The sequence below is a fragment of the Stegodyphus dumicola genome, chromosome 10 (assembly GCF_044657685.1).
Source record: "Stegodyphus dumicola isolate Sdum_Otavi_A_Nest chromosome 10, ASM4465768v1".
NCBI classification, from domain to species: domain Eukaryota; kingdom Metazoa; phylum Arthropoda; class Arachnida; order Araneae; family Eresidae; genus Stegodyphus; species Stegodyphus dumicola.
This window is the reverse complement of record NC_140777.1, coordinates 1,986,804-2,005,649: the sequence shown is the minus strand read 5'-3', so window position 1 is coordinate 2,005,649 and position 18,846 is coordinate 1,986,804.

Here is an 18,846-nt window from a genome sequence, read left to right as displayed (position 1 = left end):
GACTTAGAACGCCCTCCTCGAAGACGTAGAACGCCCCACTCGAAGACTTAGAACGCCCCCCTCGAAGACTTAAAACGATCCCCTCGAATACTTAGAACGCCCCCCTCGAAGACTTAGATCGCCCCCTCGAAGACTTAGAACGCCCCGCTCGAAGACTTAGAACGCCCCGCTCGAAGACTTAGAACGCCCACTCGAAGACTTGGAACGCCCCCTTCGAAGACTTAGAACGCCCCCTCGAAGACTTAGAATCCTTTCCAAGACTGAGAACGCCCCCTCGAACATTTAGAATGCCCCCTCGAAGACTTCGAATTCCCTTCTCGAAGACTTAGAACGCCCTCCTCGAAGACGTAGAACGCCCCCCTCGAAGACTCAGAACGCCCTCCTCGAAGACTTAGAATCCTTTCCAAGACTTAGAACGCCCCCTCGAACATTTAGAATGCCCCCTCGAAGACATAGAATTCCCTTCTCGGAGACTTAGAACGCCCTCCTCGAAGACGTAGAACGCCCCCACTCGAAGACTTAGAACGCCCCCCTCGAAGACTTAGAACGCCCCCTTCGAAGACTTAGAACGTCCCCCTCGAAGACACAGAACGCCCCCTCGAAGACTTACATCGCCCCCTCGAAGACTTAGAACGCCCCGCTCGAAGACTTTGATCGCCCCCTCGAAGAATTAGAATGCCCCCTCGAAGACTTAGAATCCCTTCGAAGACTTACAATGTCTCCTCCCCCCTCCAAGACTTAGAACGCCCCGCTCGAAGACTTAGAACGCCCACTCGAAGACTTGGAACGCCACCTTCGAAGACTTAGAACGCCCCCTCGAAGACTTAGAATCCTTTCCAAGACTGAGAACGCCCCCTCGAACATTTAGAATGCCCCCTCGAAGACTTCGAATTCCCTTCTCGAAGACTTAGAACGCAATCCTCGAAGACGTAGAACGCCCCTCCTCGAAGACTTAGAACACCCCCCTCGAAGACTTAGAATCCTTTCCAAGACTTAGAACGCCCCTCTTGAACATTTAGAATGCCCCCTCGAAGACATAGAGTTCCCTTCTCGAAGACTTAGAACGCCCTCCTCGAAGACGTAGAACGCCCTCCTCGAAGACGTAGAAGGCCCCCACTCGAAGACTTAGAACGCCCCCCTCGAAGACATAGAACGCCCCCTCGAAGACTTGGAACGCCCCCTTCGAAGACTTAGAACGCCCCCGCGAAGACTTAGAACGCCCCCCTCGAAGACTTAGAACGCGCCCTCGAAGACTTAGAATCCTTTTCAAGACTTAGAACGCCCCCTCCAACATTTAGAATGCCCCCTCGAAGACTTCGAATTCCCTTCTCGAAGACTTAGAACGCCCCCCTCGAAGACATAGAACGCCCTCCTCGTAGACTTAGATTCCTTTCCAAGACTTACAACGCCCCCTCGAACATTTAGAATGCCCCATCGAAGACTTCGAATTCCCTTCTCGAAGACTTAGAACGCCCTCCTCGAAGACGTAGAACGCCCCCACTCGAAGACTTAGAACGCCCCCCTCGAAGACTTAGAACGACCCCCTCGAAGACATAGAACGCCCCCTCAAAGACTTATATCGCCTCCTCGAAGACTTAGAACGCCCCGCTCGAAGACTTAGAACGCCCCGCTCGAAGAATTAGAATGCCCCCTCGAAGACTTAGAATCCCTTCGAAGACTTACAATGTCTCCTCCCCCCTCCAAGACTTAGAACGCCCCGCTCGAAGACTTAGAACGCCCACTCGAAGACTTGGAACGCCCCCTTCGAAGACTTAGAACGCCCCCTCGAAGACTTAGAATCCTTTCCAAGACTGAGAACGCCCCCTCGAACATTTAGAATGCCCCCTCGAAGACTTCGAATTCCCTTCTCGAAGACTTAGAACGCAATCCTCGAAGACGTAGAACGCCCCTCCTCGAAGACTTAGAACACCCCCCTCGAAGACTTAGAATCCTTTCCAAGACTTAGAACGCCCCTCTTGAACATTTAGAATGCCCCCTCGAAGACATAGAGTTCCCTTCTCGAAGACTTAGAACGCCCTCCTCGAAGACGTAGAACGCCCTCCTCGAAGACGTAGAAGGCCCCCACTCGAAGACTTAGAACGCCCCCCTCGAAGACATAGAACGCCCCCTCGAAGACTTGGAACGCCCCCTTCGAAGACTTAGAACGCCCCCGCGAAGACTTAGAACGCCCCCCTCGAAGACTTAGAACGCGCCCTCGAAGACTTAGAATCCTTTTCAAGACTTAGAACGCCCCCTCGAACATTTAGAATGCCCCCTCGAAGACTTCGAATTCCCTTCTCGAAGACTTAGAACGCCCCCCTCGAAGACATAGAACGCCCTCCTCGAAGACTTAGAATCCTTTCCAAGACTTACAACGCCCCCTCGAACATTTAGAATGCCCCCTCGAAGACTTCGAATTCCTTCTCGAAGACTTAGAACGCCCTCCTCGAAGACGTAGAACGCCCCCACTCGAAGACTTAGAACGCCCCCCTCGAAGACTTAGAACGACCCCCTCGAAGACATAGAACGCCCCCTCAAAGACTTATATCGCCTCCTCGAAGACTTAGAACGCCCCGCTCGAAGACTTAGAACGCCCCCTCGAAGACTTAGAATCCTTTCCAAGACTGAGAACGCCCCCTCGAACATTTAGAATGCCCCCTCGAAAACTTCGAATTCCCTTCTCGAAGACTTAGAACGCCCTCCTCGAAGACGTAGAACGCCCCCCTCGAAGACTTAGAACGCCCACCTCGAAGACTTAGAATCCTTTCCAAGACTTAGAACGCCCCCTCGAAGACTTAGAATCCTTTCCAAGACTTAGAACGCCCCCTCGAACATTTAGAATGCCCCCTCGAAGACTTCGAATTCCCTTCTCGAAGACTTAGAACGCCCCCCTCGAAGACATAGAACGCCCTCCTCGTAGACTTAGAATCCTTTCCAAGACTTACAACGCCCCCTCGAACATTTAGAATGCCCCCTCGAAGACTTCGAATTCCCTTCTCGAAGACTTAGAACGCCCTCCTCGAAGACGTAGAACGCCCCCACTCGAAGACTTAGAACGCCCCCCTCGAAGACTTAGAACGACCCCCTCGAAGACATAGAACGCCCCCTCAAAGACTTATATCGCCTCCTCGAAGACTTAGAACGCCCCGCTCGAAGACTTAGAACGCCCCGCTCGAAGAATTAGAATGCCCCCTCGAAGACTTAGAATCCCTTCGAAGACTTACAATGTCTCCTCCCCCCTCCAAGACTTAGAACGCCCCGCTCGAAGACTTAGAACGCCCACTCGAAGACTTGGAACGCCCCCTTCGAAGACTTAGAACGCCCCCTCGAAGACTTCGAATCCTTTCCAAGACTGAGAACGCCCCCTCGAACATTTAGAATGCCCCCTCGAAGACTTCGAATTCCCTTCTCGAAGACTTAGAACGCAATCCTCGAAGACGTAGAACGCCCCTCCTCGAAGACTTAGAACACCCCCCTCGAAGACTTAGAATCCTTTCCAAGACTTAGAACGCCCCTCTTGAACATTTAGAATGCCCCCTCGAAGACATAGAGTTCCCTTCTCGAAGACTTAGAACGCCCTCCTCGAAGACGTAGAACGCCCTCCTCGAAGACGTAGAAGGCCCCCACTCGAAGACTTAGAACGCCCCCCTCGAAGACATAGAACGCCCCCTCGAAGACTTGGAACGCCCCCTTCGAAGACTTAGAACGCCCCCGCGAAGACTTAGAACGCCCCCCTCGAAGACTTAGAACGCGCCCTCGAAGACTTAGAATCCTTTTCAAGACTTAGAACGCCCCCTCGAACATTTAGAATGCCCCCTCGAAGACTTCGAATTCCCTTCTCGAAGACTTAGAACGCCCCCCTCGAAGACATAGAACGCCCTCCTCGAAGACTTAGAATCCTTTCCAAGACTTACAACGCCCCCTCGAACATTTAGAATGCCCCCTCGAAGACTTCGAATTCCTTCTCGAAGACTTAGAACGCCCTCCTCGAAGACGTAGAACGCCCCCACTCGAAGACTTAGAACGCCCCCCTCGAAGACTTAGAACGACCCCCTCGAAGACATAGAACGCCCCCTCAAAGACTTATATCGCCTCCTCGAAGACTTAGAACGCCCCGCTCGAAGACTTAGAACGCCCCGCTCGAAGACTTAGAACGCCCACTCGAAGACTTGGAACGCCCCCTTCGAAGACTTAGAACGCCCCCTCGAAGACTTAGAATCCTTTCCAAGACTGAGAACGCCCCCTCGAACATTTAGAATGCCCCCTCGAAGACTTCGAATTCCCTTCTCGAAGACTTAGAACGCCCTCCTCGAAGACGTAGAACTCCCCCACTCGAAGACTTAGAACGCCCCCCTCGAAGACTTAGAACAGCCCCCTCGAAGACATAGAACGCCCCCTCGAAGACTTAGATCGCCCCCTCGAAGACTTAGAACGCCCCGCTCGAAGACTTAGAACGCCCACTCGAAGACTTGGAACGCCCCCTTCGAAGACTTAGAACGCCCCCTCGAAGACTTAGAATCCTTTCCAAGACTGAGAACGCCCCCTCGAACATTTAGAATGCCCCCTCGAAAACTTCGAATTCCCTTCTCGAAGACTTAGAACGCCCTCCTCGAAGACGTAGAACGCCCCCCTCGAAGACTTAGAACGCCCACCTCGAAGACTTAGAATCCTTTCCAAGACTTAGAACGCCCCTCTCGAAGACATAAAACGCCCCCCTCGAAGACATAGAACGCCCCCCTCGAAGACTTAGATCGCCCCCTCGAAGATTTAGAACGCCCCGCTCGAAGACTTGTAACGCCCCCTTCGAAGACTTAGAACGCCCCGTCGAAGACTTAGAATACCCAGTCGAAGATTCAGAATGCCCCCTCGAAGACTTAGAATCCCTTCGAAGACTTAGAATGTCCCCTCGCCCCTCGAAGACTTAGAATGCCCACTCGAAGACTTAGAATTCCCCCCTCGAAGATTTAGAATGCCCCCTCGAAGACTTAGAATTCCTTTCTCGAAGACTTTGAATGCCCTCCTCGAAGACTTATAACGCTCCCCTCCAAGACTTAGAACGCCTCCCCCGAAGACTTAGAACGCCCCCCCCGAAGACATAGAACGCCTTCCTCGAAGACGTAGAACGCCCCCCTCGAAGACTTAGAACGCCCCCCTCGAAGACTTAGAACGGCCCCCTCGAAGACATAGAACGCCCCCCTCGAAGACTTAGATCGCCCCCTCGAAGACGTAGAACGCCCCGCTCGAAGACTTAGAACGCCCCCTCTAAGACTTAAAACGCCCCCTTCGAAGACTTAGAACGCCCCCGCGATAACTTAGAACGCCCCCCTCGAAGACTTTGATCGCCCCCTCGAAGAATTAGAATGCTCCCTCGAAGACTTAGAATCCCTTCGAAGACTTACAATGTCCCCTCCCCCGTCCAAGACTTAGAACACCCCCTCCGAAGACATAGAACGCCCCCCGAAGTCTTAGAACGCCACCCTCTAAGACTTAGAACGACCCTCTCGAAGACTTAGATCGCCCCCTCGAAGACTTAGAACGCCCCGCTCCAAGACTTAGAACGCCCCCTCGAAGAATTGGAACGGCCCCTTCGAAGACTTAGAACGTCCCCGCGAAGACTTGGAATCCTTTCCACGACTTAGAACGCCCCCTCGAACATTTAGAATGCCCCCTCGAAGACTTCGAATTCCCTTCTCGAAGACTCAGAACGCCCTCCTCAAAGAAGTAGAACGCCCCCAATCGAAGACTTAGAACGCCCCCCTCGAAGACTTAGAACGCCCCCTTCGAAGACTTAGAACGTCCCCCTCGAAGACACAGAACGCCCCCCTCGAAGACTTAGATCGCCCCCTCGAAGACTTAGAACGCCCCGCTCGAAGACTTAGAACGCCCCCTCGAAGACTTAGAACGATCCCTTCGAAGATTTAGAACGCCCCCGCGAAGACTTAGAAAGCCCCCCTCGAAGACTTAGCACGCCCCCTCGAAGATTTAGGATGCCCCCCTCGGAGACTTATGACGCCCCCCTCAAAGACTTAAAACGCACCACTCGAAGACTTAGAACGCCCCCCTCGAAGACATAGAACGCCCCCTCGGAGACTTGGAACGCCCCCTTCGAAGACTTAGAACGTCGGCGCGAAGACTTAGAACGCCCCCTTCGAAGACTTAGCACGCCCCCTCGAAGTGTTAGAATGTCCCCTTGCCCCCCAAGAAGACTTAGAACGCCCCCTGGAAGACTTAGAACGCCCCCGCGAAGACTTAGAACGCCCCCCTCGAAGACTTAGAACGCGCCCTCGAAGACTTAGAATCCTTTTCAAGACTTAGAACGAACCCTCGAACATTTAGAATGCCCCCTCGAAGACTTCGAATTCCCTTCTCGAAGACTTAGAACGCCCTCCTCGAAGACGTAGAACGCCCCACTCGAAGACTTAGAACGCCCCCCTCGAAGACTTAGAACGACCCCCTCGAATACTTAGAACGCCCCCCTCGAAGACTTAGATCGCCCCCTCGAAGACTTAGAACGCCCCGCTCGAAGACTTAGAACGCCCCGCTCGAAGACTTAGAACGCCCACTCGAAGACTTGGAACGCCCCCTTCGAAGACTTAGAACGCCCCCTCGAAGACTTAGAATCCTTTCCAAGACTGAGAACGCCCCCTCGAACATTTAGAATGCCTCCTCGAAGACTTCGAATTCCCTTCTCAAAGACTTAGAACGCCCTCCTCGAAGACGTAGAACGCCCCCCTCGAAGACTCAGAACGCCCTCCTCGAAGACTTAGAATCCTTTCCAAGACTTAGAACGCCCCCTCGAACATTTAGAATGCCCCCTCGAAGACATAGAATTTCCTTCTCGAAGACTTAGAACGCCCTCCTCGAAGACGTAGAACGCCCCCACTCGAAGACTTAGAACGCCCCCCTCGAAGACTTAGAACAGCCCCCTCGAAGACATAGAACGCCCCCTCGAAGACTTAGATCGCCCCCTCGAAGACTTAGAACGCCCCGCTCGAAGACTTAGAACGCCCACTCGAAGACTTGGAACGCCCCCTTCGAAGACTTAGAACGCCCCCTCGAAGACTTAGAATCCTTTCCAAGACTGAGAACGCCCCCTCGAACATTTAGAATGCCCCCTCGAAAACTTCGAATTCCCTTCTCGAAGACTTAGAACGCCCTCCTCGAAGACGTAGGTCGCCCCCCTCGAAGACTTAGAACGCCCACCTCGAAGACTTAGAATCCTTTCCAAGACTTAGAACGCCCCTCTCGAAGACATAAAACGCCCCCCTCGAAGACATAGAACGCCCCCCTCGAAGACTTAGATCGCCCCCTCGAAGATTTAGAACGCCCCGCTCGAAGACTTGTAACGCCCCCTTCGAAGACTTAGAACGCCCCGTCGAAGACTTAGAATACCCAGTCGAAGATTCAGAATGCCCCCTCGAAGACTTAGAATCCCTTCGAAGACTTAGAATGTCCCCTCGCCCCTCGAAGACTTAGAATGCCCACTCGAAGACTTAGAATTCCCCCCTCGAAGATTTAGAATGCCCCCTCGAAGACTTAGAATCCTTTTCAAGACTTAGAATGCCCCCTCGAAAATTTAGAACGTCCCCTCGAAAATTTAGAATGCCCCCTCGAAGACTTAGAATTCCCTTCTCGAAGACTTTGAATGCCCTCCTCGAAGACTTAGAACGCTCCCCTCCAAGACTTAGAACGCCTCCCCCGAAGACTTAGAACGCCCCCCCCGAAGACATAGAACGCCTTCCTCGAAGACGTAGAACGCCCCCCTCGAAGACTTAGAACGCCCCCCTCGAAGACTTAGAACGGCCCCCTCGAAGACATAGAACGCCCCCCTCGAAGACTTAGATCGCCCCCTCGAAGACGTAGAACGCCCCGCTCGAAGACTTAGAACGCCCCCTCTAAGACTTAAAACGCCCCCTTCGAAGACTTAGAACGCCCCCGCGATAACTTAGAACGCCCCTCTCGAAGACTTTGATCGCCCCCTCGAAGAATTAGAATGCTCCCTCGAAGACTTAGAATCCCTTCGAAGACTTACAATGTCCCCTCCCCCGTCCAAGACTTAGAACACCCCCTCCGAAGACATAGAACGCCCCCCGAAGTCTTAGAACGCCACCCTCCAAGACTTAGAACGACCCTCTCGAAGACTTAGATCGCCCCCTCGAAGACTTAGAACGCCCCGCTCCAAGACTTAGAACGCCCCCTCGAAGAATTGGAACGGCCCCTTCGAAGACTTAGAACGTCCCCGCGAAGACTTGGAATCCTTTCCACGACTTAGAACGCCCCCTCGAACATTTAGAATGCCCCCTCGAAGACTTCGAATTCCCTTCTCGAAGACTCAGAACGCCCTCCTCAAAGACGTAGAACGCCCCCAATCGAAGACTTAGAACGCCCCCCTCGAAGACTTAGAACGCCCCCTTCGAAGACTTAGAACGTCCCCCTCGAAGACACAGAACGCCCCCCTCGAAGACTTAGATCGCCCCCTCGAAGACTTAGAACGCCCCGCTCGAAGACTTAGAACGCCCCCTCGAAGACTTAGAACGATCCCTTCGAAGACTTAGAACGCCCCCTCGAAGACTTAGAACGCGCCCTCGAAGACTTAGAATCCTTTTCAAGACTTAGAACGCCCCCTCGAACATTTAGAATGCCCCCTCGAAGACTTCGAATTCCCTTCTCGAAGACTTAGAACGCCCCCCTCGAAGACATAGAACGCCCTCCTCGAAGACTTAGAATCCTTTCCAAGACTGAGAACGCCCCCTCGAACATTTAGAATGCCTCCTCGAAGACTTCGAATTCCCTTCTCAAAGACTTAGAACGCCCTCCTCGAAGACGTAGAACGCCCCCCTCGAAGACTCAGAACGCCCTCCTCGAAGACTTAGAATCCTTTCCAAGACTTACAACGCCCCCTCGAACATTTAGAATGCCCCCTCGAAGACTTCGAATTCCCTTCTCGAAGACTTAGAACGCCCTCCTCGAAGACGTAGAACGCCCCCACTCGAAGACTTAGAACGCCCCCCTCGAAGACTTAGAACGACCCCCTCGAAGACATAGAACGCCCCCTCAAAGACTTATATCGCCTCCTCGAAGACTTAGAACGCCCCGCTCGAAGACTTAGAACGCCCCGCTCGAAGAATTAGAATGCCCCCTCGAAGACTTAGAATCCCTTCGAAGACTTACAATGTCTCCTCCCCCCTCCAAGACTTAGAACGCCCCGCTCGAAGACTTAGAACGCCCACTCGAAGACTTGGAACGCCCCCTTCGAAGACTTAGAACGCCCCCTCGAAGACTTAGAATCCTTTCCAAGACTGAGAACGCCCCCTCGAACATTTAGAATGCCCCCTCGAAGACTTCGAATTCCCTTCTCGAAGACTTAGAACGCAATCCTCGAAGACGTAGAACGCCCCTCCTCGAAGACTTAGAACACCCCCCTCGAAGACTTAGAATCCTTTCCAAGACTTAGAACGCCCCTCTTGAACATTTAGAATGCCCCCTCGAAGACATAGAGTTCCCTTCTCGAAGACTTAGAACGCCCTCCTCGAAGACGTAGAACGCCCTCCTCGAAGACGTAGAAGGCCCCCACTCGAAGACTTAGAACGCCCCCCTCGAAGACATAGAACGCCCCCTCGAAGACTTGGAACGCCCCCTTCGAAGACTTAGAACGCCCCCGCGAAGACTTAGAACGCCCCCCTCGAAGACTTAGAACGCGCCCTCGAAGACTTAGAATCCTTTTCAAGACTTAGAACGCCCCCTCGAACATTTAGAATGCCCCCTCGAAGACTTCGAATTCCCTTCTCGAAGACTTAGAACGCCCCCCTCGAAGACATAGAACGCCCTCCTCGAAGACTTAGAATCCTTTCCAAGACTTACAACGCCCCCTCGAACATTTAGAATGCCCCCTCGAAGACTTCGAATTCCTTCTCGAAGACTTAGAACGCCCTCCTCGAAGACGTAGAACGCCCCCACTCGAAGACTTAGAACGCCCCCCTCGAAGACTTAGAACGACCCCCTCGAAGACATAGAACGCCCCCTCAAAGACTTATATCGCCTCCTCGAAGACTTAGAACGCCCCGCTCGAAGACTTAGAACGCCCCGCTCGAAGACTTAGAACGCCCACTCGAAGACTTGGAACGCCCCCTTCGAAGACTTAGAACGCCCCCTCGAAGACTTAGAATCCTTTCCAAGACTGAGAACGCCCCCTCGAACATTTAGAATGCCCCCTCGAAGACTTCGAATTCCCTTCTCGAAGACTTAGAACGCCCTCCTCGAAGACGTAGAACGCCCCCCTCGAAGACTCAGAACGCCCTCCTCGAAGACTTAGAACCCTTTCCAAGACTTAGAACGCCCCCTCGAACATTTAGAATGCCCCCTCGAAGACATAGAATTCCCTTCTCGAAGACTTAGAACGCCCTCCTCGAAGACGTAGAACTCCCCCACTCGAAGACTTAGAACGCCCCCCTCGAAGACTTAGAACAGCCCCCTCGAAGACATAGAACGCCCCCTCGAAGACTTAGATCGCCCCCTCGAAGACTTAGAACGCCCCGCTCGAAGACTTAGAACGCCCACTCGAAGACTTGGAACGCCCCCTTCGAAGACTTAGAACGCCCCCTCGAAGACTTAGAATCCTTTCCAAGACTGAGAACGCCCCCTCGAACATTTAGAATGCCCCCTCGAAAACTTCGAATTCCCTTCTCGAAGACTTAGAACGCCCTCCTCGAAGACGTAGAACGCCCCCCTCGAAGACTTAGAACGCCCACCTCGAAGACTTAGAATCCTTTCCAAGACTTAGAACGCCCCTCTCGAAGACATAAAACGCCCCCCTCGAAGACATAGAACGCCCCCCTCGAAGACTTAGATCGCCCCCTCGAAGATTTAGAACGCCCCGCTCGAAGACTTGTAACGCCCCCTTCGAAGACTTAGAACGCCCCGTCGAAGACTTAGAATACCCAGTCGAAGATTCAGAATGCCCCCTCGAAGACTTAGAATCCCTTCGAAGACTTAGAATGTCCCCTCGCCCCTCGAAGACTTAGAATGCCCACTCGAAGACTTAGAATTCCCCCCTCGAAGATTTAGAATGCCCCCTCGAAGACTTAGAATTCCCTTCTCGAAGACTTTGAATGCCCTCCTCGAAGACTTAGAACGCTCCCCTCCAAGACTTAGAACGCCTCCCCCGAAGACTTAGAACGCCCCCCCCCGAAGACATAGAACGCCTTCCTCGAAGACGTAGAACGCCCCCCTCGAAGACTTAGAACGCCCCCCTCGAAGACTTAGAACGGCCCCCTCGAAGACATAGAACGCCCCCCTCGAAGACTTAGATCGCCCCCTCGAAGACGTAGAACGCCCCGCTCGAAGACTTAGAACGCCCCCTCTAAGACTTAAAACGCCCCCTTCGAGGACTTAGAACGCCCCCGCGATAACTTAGAACGCCCCCCTCGAAGACTTTGATCGCCCCCTCGAAGAATTAGAATGCTCCCTCGAAGACTTAGAATCCCTTCGAAGACTTACAATGTCCCCTCCCCCGTCCAAGACTTAGAACACCCCCTCCGAAGACATAGAACGCCCCCCGAAGTCTTAGAACGCCACCCTCCAAGAATTAGAACGACCCTCTCGAAGACTTAGATCGCCCCCTCGAAGACTTAGAACGCCCCGCTCCAAGATTTAGAACGCCCCCTCGAAGAATTGGAACGGCCCCTTCGAAGACTTAGAACGTCCCCGCGAAGACTTGGAATCCTTTCCACGACTTAGAACGCCCCCTCGAACATTTAGAATGCCCCCTCGAAGACTTCGAATTCCCTTCTCGAAGACTCAGAACGCCCTCCTCAAAGAAGTAGAACGCCCCCAATCGAAGACTTAGAACGCCCCCCTCGAAGACTTAGAACGCCCCCTTCGAAGACTTAGAACGTCCCCCTCGAAGACACAGAACGCCCCCCTCGAAGACTTAGATCGCCCCCTCGAAGACTTAGAACGCCCCGCTCGAAGACTTAGAACGCCCCCTCGAAGACTTAGAACGATCCCTTCGAAGATTTAGAACGCCCCCGCGAAGACTTAGAAAGCCCCCCTCGAAGACTTAGCACGCCCCCTCGAAGATTTAGGATGCCCCCCTCGGAGACTTATGACGCCCCCCTCAAAGACTTAAAACGCACCACTCGAAGACTTAGAACGCCCCCCTCGAAGACATAGAACGCCCCCTCGGAGACTTGGAACGCCCCCTTCGAAGACTTAGAACGTCGGCGCGAAGACTTAGAACGCCCCCTTCGAAGACTTAGCACGCCCCCTCGAAGTGTTAGAATGTCCCCTTGCCCCCCAAGAAGACTTAGAACGCCCCCTGGAAGACTTAAAACGCCCCCGCGAAGACTTAGAACGCCCCCCTCGAAGACTTAGAACGCGCCCTCGAAGACTTAGAATCCTTTTCAAGACTTAGAACGAACCCTCGAACATTTAGAATGCCCCCTCGAAGACTTCGAATTCCCTTCTCGAAGACTTAGAACGCCCCCTCGAAGACTTAGAACGTCCTCCTCGAAGACTTAGAATCCTTTCCAAGACTTACAAAGCCCCCTCGAACATTTAGAATGCCCCCTCGAAGACATAGAATTCCCTTCTCGAAGACTTAGAACGCCCTCCTCGAAGACGTAGAACGCCCCACTCGAAGACTTAGAACGCCCCCCTCGAAGACTTAAAACGACCCCCTCGAATACTTAGAACGCCCCCCTCGAAGACTTAGATCGCCCCCTCGAAGACTTAGAACGCCCCGCTCGAAGACTTAGAACGCCCCGCTCGAAGACTTAGAACGCCCACTCGAAGACTTGGAACGCCCCCTTCGAAGACTTAGAACGCCCCCTCGAAGACTTAGAATCCTTTCCAAGACTGAGAACGCCCCCTCGAACATTTAGAATGCCTCCTCGAAGACTTCGAATTCCCTTCTCAAAGACTTAGAACGCCCTCCTCGAAGACGTAGAACGCCCCCCTCGAAGACTCAGAACGCCCTCCTCGAAGACTTAGAATCCTTTCCAAGACTTAGAACGCCCCCTCGAACATTTAGAATGCCCCCTCGAAGACATAGAATTTCCTTCTCGAAGACTTAGAACGCCCTCCTCGAAGACGTAGAACGCCCCCACTCGAAGACTTAGAACGCCCCCCTCGAAGACTTAGAACAGCCCCCTCGAAGACATAGAACGCCCCCTCGAAGACTTAGATCGCCCCCTCGAAGACTTAGAACGCCCCGCTCGAAGACTTAGAACGCCCACTCGAAGACTTGGAACGCCCCCTTCGAAGACTTAGAACGCCCCCTCGAAGACTTAGAATCCTTTCCAAGACTGAGAACGCCCCCTCGAACATTTAGAATGCCCCCTCGAAAACTTCGAATTCCCTTCTCGAAGACTTAGAACGCCCTCCTCGAAGACGTAGAACGCCCCCCTCGAAGACTTAGAACGCCCACCTCGAAGACTTAGAATCCTTTCCAAGACTTAGAACGCCCCTCTCGAAGACATAAAACGCCCCCCTCGAAGACATAGAACGCCCCCCTCGAAGACTTAGATCGCCCCCTCGAAGATTTAGAACGCCCCGCTCGAAGACTTGTAACGCCCCCTTCGAAGACTTAGAACGCCCCGTCGAAGACTTAGAATACCCAGTCGAAGATTCAGAATGCCCCCTCGAAGACTTAGAATCCCTTCGAAGACTTAGAATGTCCCCTCGCCCCTCGAAGACTTAGAATGCCCACTCGAAGACTTAGAATTCCCCCCTCGAAGATTTAGAATGCCCCCTCGAAGATTTAGAATCCTTTTCAAGACTTAGAATGCCCCCTCGAAAATTTAGAACGTCCCCTCGAAAATTTAGAATGCCCCCTCGAAGACTTAGAATTCCCTTCTCGAAGACTTTGAATGCCCTCCTCGAAGACTTAGAACGCTCCCCTCCAAGACTTAGAACGCCTCCCCCGAAGACTTAGAACGCCCCCCCCGAAGACATAGAACGCCTTCCTCGAAGACGTAGAACGCCCCCCTCGAAGACTTAGAACGCCCCCCTCGAAGACTTAGAACGGCCCCCTCGAAGACATAGAACGCCCCCCTCGAAGACTTAGATCGCCCCCTCGAAGACGTAGAACGCCCCGCTCGAAGACTTAGAACGCCCCCTCTAAGACTTAAAACGCCCCCTTCGAGGACTTAGAACGCCCCCGCGATAACTTAGAACGCCCCCCTCGAAGACTTTGATCGCCCCCTCGAAGAATTAGAATGCTCCCTCGAAGACTTAGAATCCCTTCGAAGACTTACAATGTCCCCTCCCCCGTCCAAGACTTAGAACACCCCCTCCGAAGACATAGAACGCCCCCCGAAGTCTTAGAACGCCACCCTCCAAGAATTAGAACGACCCTCTCGAAGACTTAGATCGCCCCCTCGAAGACTTAGAACGCCCCGCTCCAAGACTTAGAACGCCCCCTCGAAGAATTGGAACGGCCCCTTCGAAGACTTAGAACGTCCCCGCGAAGACTTGGAATCCTTTCCACGACTTAGAACGCCCCCTCGAACATTTAGAATGCCCCCTCGAAGACTTCGAATTCCCTTCTCGAAGACTCAGAACGCCCTCCTCAAAGAAGTAGAACGCCCCCAATCGAAGACTTAGAACGCCCCCCTCGAAGACTTAGAACGCCCCCTTCGAAGACTTAGAACGTCCCCCTCGAAGACACAGAACGCCCCCCTCGAAGACTTAGATCGCCCCCTCGAAGACTTAGAACGCCCCGCTCGAAGACTTAGAACGCCCCCTCGAAGACTTAGAACGATCCCTTCGAAGATTTAGAACGCCCCCGCGAAGACTTAGAAAGCCCCCCTCGAAGACTTAGCACGCCCCCTCGAAGATTTAGGATGCCCCCCTCGGAGACTTATGACGCCCCCCTCAAAGACTTAAAACGCACCACTCGAAGACTTAGAACGCCCCCCTCGAAGACATAGAACGCCCCCTCGGAGACTTGGAACGCCCCCTTCGAAGACTTAGAACGTCGGCGCGAAGACTTAGAACGCCCCCTTCGAAGACTTAGCACGCCCCCTCGAAGTGTTAGAATGTCCCCTTGCCCCCCAAGAAGACTTAGAACGCCCCCTGGAAGACTTAAAACGCCCCCGCGAAGACTTAGAACGCCCCCCTCGAAGACTTAGAACGCGCCCTCGAAGACTTAGAATCCTTTTCAAGACTTAGAACGAACCCTCGAACATTTAGAATGCCCCCTCGAAGACTTCGAATTCCCTTCTCGAAGACTTAGAACGCCCCCTCGAAGACTTAGAACGTCCTCCTCGAAGACTTAGAATCCTTTCCAAGACTTACAAAGCCCCCTCGAACATTTAGAATGCCCCCTCGAAGACATAGAATTCCCTTCTCGAAGACTTAGAACGCCCTCCTCGAAGACGTAGAACGCCCCACTCGAAGACTTAGAACGCCCCCCTCGAAGACTTAAAACGACCCCCTCGAATACTTAGAACGCCCCCCTCGAAGACTTAGATCGCCCCCTCGAAGACTTAGAACGCCCCGCTCGAAGACTTAGAACGCCCCGCTCGAAGACTTAGAACGCCCACTCGAAGACTTGGAACGCCCCCTTCGAAGACTTAGAACGCCCCCTCGAAGACTTAGAATCCTTTCCAAGACTGAGAACGCCCCCTCGAACATTTAGAATGCCTCCTCGAAGACTTCGAATTCCCTTCTCAAAGACTTAGAACGCCCTCCTCGAAGACGTAGAACGCCCCCCTCGAAGACTCAGAACGCCCTCCTCGAAGACTTAGAATCCTTTCCAAGACTTAGAACGCCCCCTCGAACATTTAGAATGCCCCCTCGAAGACATAGAATTTCCTTCTCGAAGACTTAGAACGCCCTCCTCGAAGACGTAGAACGCCCCCACTCGAAGACTTAGAACGCCCCCCTCGAAGACTTAGAACAGCCCCCTCGAAGACATAGAACGCCCCCTCGAAGACTTAGATCGCCCCCTCGAAGACTTAGAACGCCCCGCTCGAAGACTTAGAACGCCCACTCGAAGACTTGGAACGCCCCCTTCGAAGACTTAGAACGCCCCCTCGAAGACTTAGAATCCTTTCCAAGACTGAGAACGCCCCCTCGAACATTTAGAATGCCCCCTCGAAAACTTCGAATTCCCTTCTCGAAGACTTAGAACGCCCTCCTCGAAGACGTAGAACGCCCCCCTCGAAGACTTAGAACGCCCACCTCGAAGACTTAGAATCCTTTCCAAGACTTAGAACGCCCCTCTCGAAGACATAAAACGCCCCCCTCGAAGACATAGAACGCCCCCCTCGAAGACTTAGATCGCCCCCTCGAAGATTTAGAACGCCCCGCTCGAAGACTTGTAACGCCCCCTTCGAAGACTTAGAACGCCCCGTCGAAGACTTAGAATACCCAGTCGAAGATTCAGAATGCCCCCTCGAAGACTTAGAATCCCTTCGAAGACTTAGAATGTCCCCTCGCCCCTCGAAGACTTAGAATGCCCACTCGAAGACTTAGAATTCCCCCCTCGAAGATTTAGAATGCCCCCTCGAAGATTTAGAATCCTTTTCAAGACTTAGAATGCCCCCTCGAAAATTTAGAACGTCCCCTCGAAAATTTAGAATGCCCCCTCGAAGACTTAGAATTCCCTTCTCGAAGACTTTGAATGCCCTCCTCGAAGACTTAGAACGCTCCCCTCCAAGACTTAGAACGCCTCCCCCGAAGACTTAGAACGCCCCCCCCGAAGACATAGAACGCCTTCCTCGAAGACGTAGAACGCCCCCCTCGAAGACTTAGAACGCCCCCCTCGAAGACTTAGAACGGCCCCCTCGAAGACATAGAACGCCCCCCTCGAAGACTTAGATCGCCCCCTCGAAGACGTAGAACGCCCCGCTCGAAGACTTAGAACGCCCCCTCTAAGACTTAAAACGCCCCCTTCGAAGACTTAGAACGCCCCCGCGATAACTTAGAACGCCCCCCTCGAAGACTTTGATCGCCCCCTCGAAGAATTAGAATGCTCCCTCGAAGACTTAGAATCCCTTCGAAGACTTACAATGTCCCCTCCCCCGTCCAAGACTTAGAACACCCCCTCCGAAGACATAGAACGCCCCCCGAAGTCTTAGAACGCCACCCTCCAAGACTTAGAACGACCCTCTCGAAGACTTAGATCGCCCCCTCGAAGACTTAGAACGCCCCGCTCCAAGACTTAGAACGCCCCCTCGAAGAATTGGAACGGCCCCTTCGAAGACTTAGAACGTCCCCGCGAAGACTTGGAATCCTTTCCACGACTTAGAACGCCCCCTCGAACATTTAGAATGCCCCCTCGAAGACTTCGAATTCCCTTCTCGAAGACTCAGAACGCCCTCCTCAAAGACGTAGAACGCCCCCAATCGAAGACTTAGAACGCCCCCCTCGAAGACTTAGAACGCCCCCTTCGAAGACTTAGAACGTCCCCCTCGAAGACACAGAACGCCCCCCTCGAAGACTTAGATCGCCCCCTCGAAGACTTAGAACGCCCCGCTCGAAGACTTAGAACGCCCCCTCGAAGACTTAGAACGATCCCTTCGAAGATTTAGAACGCCCCCGCGAAGACTTAGAAAGCCCCCCTCGAAGACTTAGCACGCCCCCTCGAAGATTTAGGATGCCCCCCTCGGAGACTTATGACGCCCCCCTCAAAGACTTAAAACGCACCACTCGAAGACGTAGAACGCCCCCCTCGAAGACATAGAACGCCCCCTCGGAGACTTGGAACGCCCCCTTCGAAGACTTAGAACGTCGGCGCGAAGACTTAGAACGCCCCCTTCGAAGACTTAGCACGCCCCCTCGAAGTGTTAGAATGTCCCCTTGCCCCCCAAGAAGACTTAGAACGCCCCCTGGAAGACTTAGAACGCCCCCGCGAAGACTTAGAACGCCCCCCTCGAAGACTTAGAACGCGCCCTCGAAGACTTAGAATCCTTTTCAAGACTTAAAACGAACCCTCGAACATTTAGAATGCCCCCTCGAAGACATAGAATTCCCTTCTCGAAGACTTAGAACGCCCTCCTCGAAGACGTAGAACGCCCCACTCGAAGACTTAGAACGCCCCCCCTCGAAGACTTAGAACGACCCCCTCGAATACTTAGAACGCCCCCCTCGAAGACTTAGATCGCCCCCTCGAAGACTTAGAACGCCCCGCTCGAAGACTTAGAACGCCCCGCTCGAAGACTTAGAACGCCCACTCGAAGACTTGGAACGCCCCCTTCGAAGACTTAGAACGCCCCCTCGAAGACTTAGAATCCTTTCCAAGACTGAGAACGCCCCCTCGAACATTTAGAATGCCTCCTCGAAGACTTCGAATTCCCTTCTCAAAGACTTAGAACGCCCTCCTCGAAGACGTAGAACGCCCCCCTCGAAGACTCAGAACGCCCTCCTCGAAGACTTAGAATCCTTTCCAAGACTTAGAACGCCCCCTCGAACATTTAGAATGCCCCCTCGAAGACATAGAATTTCCTTCTCGAAGACTTAGAACACTCTCCTCGAAGACGTAGAACGCCCCCACTCGAAGACTTAGAACGCCCCCCTCGAAGACTTAGAACAGCCCCCTCGAAGACATAGAACGCCCCCCTCGAAGACTTAGATCGCCCCCTCGAAGACTAAGAACGCCCCGCTCGAAGACTTAGAACGCCCACTCGAAAACTTGGAACGCAACCTTCGAAGACTTAGACCGCACCCTCGAAGACTTAGAATCCTTTCCAAGACTGAGAACGCCCCCTCGAACATTTAGAATGTCCCCTCGAAAACTTTCAATTCCCTTCTCGAAGACTTAGAACGCCCTCCTTGAAGACGTAGAACGCCCCCCTCGAAGACTTAGAACGGCCTCCTCGAAGACATAGAACGCCCCCCTCG